The 3,562-nt window shown below is 23.7% G+C and overlaps 1 protein-coding gene across 2 annotated transcripts in view; it reads right to left on the reverse strand.

The window, feature by feature from the left end:
- Positions 1 to 3,562, reverse strand: part of LOC108688802 (short-chain dehydrogenase/reductase family 16C member 6-like) — a 9,288-nt gene that overhangs the window by 5,163 nt on the left and 563 nt on the right. The window lies entirely within an intron of this gene.

The raw sequence follows: 3,562 nt of genomic DNA on the forward strand, positions 1-3,562 counted from the left end.
ATTAATATGATTAAATATCTATCCTTGTTTGTATACAAAAAAAAGCGTGAAATTATTTTTTTAAATAATTTATTTAATAAATAATTTATTAAATAATTTATTTAATTTTTTGCACATTTTTTCATATTTCCATACTGAATTAAAATAAAATTTTAATTCTAAGCTTCATCTTGATTGAAATATGCAATTAGCATTGGAGTAAAACAATATATCATAACATTCATTCACGTGTATTGTGTTATATAATGCTTGTTGCCGTCTCGGAAGCCATGTCAATACAATAACGAGCGTACTGTGAGTCATTTATGTTCTCATGATAAAACTTCAGCGTATAATTATTTTGTAACAGTTTTTATTTATGTATTATTTCTCTTAAAATTATATCTTATTGTACATTATTTATCCATTCTTTTGAAAGAATGACCATATTTTACAATAATCAGAGCAAGGGGCATACACTTGAAGTACTTTTATTTGAGAAGCTTTTATTTGTAAAACAGTTTATTTGTAACAATATTGTATTTTATATTTAATGGGAGCATATAAAATGTTTTGTATTTTGTATTTCAAATACTAATTGTAAAATTGATAATCTTATTATTTAATCTTATTATTTAAATTACAAAATACAAAAAACTTTCAATCTTTCGATTTGAAATACATAATGTGTTCGAAATTGGAATACGATATATACAATACACTTGTGCAAATAATGTGTTTTAAATATATGTCCTAGTGCCTAGTCCTGGCAGTGATTTACGCATTATGTAAATATGCAATATATATGCATTTACGCAATATGTAAATATGACGCTGTCAATCAGAAATAATTGATGAAAATTACATGTATAAATTATGTATTTGTTACCAGCTACTTAATTTCTTTCAAGCAGACAATTTGTTGGATTTTGATGTTGGGATAATTCTTGAACGATTTTGTGAAAACATCACGGAAATATTACGTCTAACTTATACTTCTTACTGTGAAAATAAGACTAATTAGAAATAATTTAATTTACTAAGAATAATAAAGTATTATTTTATTAGATGCAAAGAAGATAATTAATACTTTCTTACTGCAATCTTCATACTATAAGATAAGATATACGTATTCGATCTTCTGATTAGAATTGGAAGGAATTAGATTACTGCAGTTACTATGTAGGTAACAACTACTGATTACGTGACACGTTGTGCGTGATAGTTGACAGCGCACGATACGAATAAGATCATTCTTCTTCAGTTGCATTGATAGTTATACGCATAAGTTAATTTTAATTTAATTTATTTTGTGCTCGATCCCTTTCTGTAATTTTTTTTTCAATTATTAATATTTCTTATCCTTCGAAGAATACATAATATTTATAATAGGTGAAAAAAACAACATAATAAATTCATCTTTACATATATAGACTTTTTTTGTGTTAGTTAAAAAAGTATATGCGTTTATATTTTTTCTATTGATTTTATATTTTCTATTGATTCCGGTAAATTTGCAATACATAAATATCTTTTTTACAATATAAATATTTGCACAATATAATAATTTGTGCTACATGACGAAAGTTTTGCACTTATATTATCACTTATACGTAAGTATTTTATATCTTGGTTTTAACTTTTTAACATTTTATTCATTCACTGATAAGTATAAATTGGACTAGTAAATTGCTTTCACTTTGATGGTGTAAGTTATTTTGTTTACATGTGCATATCAAGGTGTATACTTCAATCAAAGTCAACTTTAGATAATTAAATTAGTCATGAATCAAAATCACGTTTTTTTTTAGAGTTGACTGCATAAATGTAGAAAAATGATTAATCGCACGGTTGCGAACGTTTTAAAATGCCAAGGCCATATGATAGCACGATAAACAATTTCAAAATGGCGATCTTTTGGAATTGACACAGAAATATTTAACAAACATGTTTTTTGATTATTTGTCAGTAAAAACATCTGTTGCATATCAAATTAAGACATTTTGTACATATTATATGTCGATTATTTAATGCGCATTTCTTTGATTTCCATTACAAACATGTGCAATTTATATTCGTAAATAAAAATCTGTATATATTAACTAATAAATTAAAATATTAAAAATAATTAACAGATTTATTATTTTTCAATCATTTGAGTATTTTCCAATCATTTGTAATGATTGGATGATGCAACTTTTGCATAATAAACAAATCGTTTTCCTTGAAAAGTTATTTTTATCATATCTTGTAATAATAATAATTTATTACAAGAACAACAAATCAATTCATTATTATGTAGCAAGACATAACAACTTGTATAAGTATAAATGTACTTACAATATAACATTTCGTATTAATGTATAAGTTATTATTCGTTATATTTATTTATTTATTGTATTTTACTAGTTAATATTTTAATTTATATTATTTTATTATTACTTAATATTTTAATTCATTAGTTAATATATTATGGACTTATTATTTTTTTTTCTTATAAATACGTAAAGATATTCGGTTTCATTGCCACTTTATTTTATAATATATACATCCTTTTCATGATGACAATAAATTTTATGATACATTTCATTACATACTTCATATAATATATTATAATACAAAATGCTATTCTGTTCTGTTCTTGGAATCTTTTTTCAAGAATTTTTCAAGTTATTGATATATTCGAAAAAAAATACAGTCGAATATATGTTGAATAATTATTGTCCCTAAGAGCAGCATTTTTAAATAAATATTTCAATTTTTTCGGGACAGTAATGAATCGGAAGATTATCTTTCTACTAACTAAATGATTTAGTTTATTGGTTTCTGAATGCCATCCTCTGCTTAGACTATTTAGGAACGATTAGTTAGGAACAAAATTCTCCCTCCCTTCCTCCCTCTCTCCCTCCCTCCTTCTCTCTCTCTCTCTCTCTCTCTCTCTCTCTCTCTCTCTTTTGTCACATCTTTCATATGTACTTAAAAAGTGATTATGCTATTTTTTAAGTAAAATAGTTATCTTTTTTTTTATTTAAATAATATTCATATTTTATTCATATTTTATTCAATATTTTATTTAAATAATATAATTCAATTTTAAAATTATATAAAAAATTATAATTAAATTTCTGAATGCCAAATATAGAAATTCTGTGTACTATTAGAAAGAGAATCTTTTTATTATTACATTACGGAAAATTCGTATATAAAAATACGTAATATTGATAAAGTTTCAAAAAATATAAAAAAATTTAAATTAATTTGATAAAATGTGTGTGATTATATGATAAGGTTTTCTTTTTTTTTATAATCGAGTAATTGGACGAACATCGAGAAATATTATTAAGTCGATACATTTTCAGAGTAAAATAAAGAATTACTAATAATAAGATAAGACATTTTGTAAAATTAAAAATTTCTTTATCTTTGAAAGATTAAATATCTTAATCTCTTAATCTTTGAAAAATATATTTTGATTGCGAAAGTTTTATTTTATTTATATATACTTCTAATCCATCTATACATTTTCAGAGAGAGAGAGAGAGAGAGAGAGAGAGAGAGAGAGAGAGAGAGAGAGAGAGAGAGA

Source organism: Atta colombica, unplaced genomic scaffold (assembly GCF_001594045.1).
Source record: "Atta colombica isolate Treedump-2 unplaced genomic scaffold, Acol1.0 scaffold239, whole genome shotgun sequence".
NCBI classification, from domain to species: domain Eukaryota; kingdom Metazoa; phylum Arthropoda; class Insecta; order Hymenoptera; family Formicidae; genus Atta; species Atta colombica.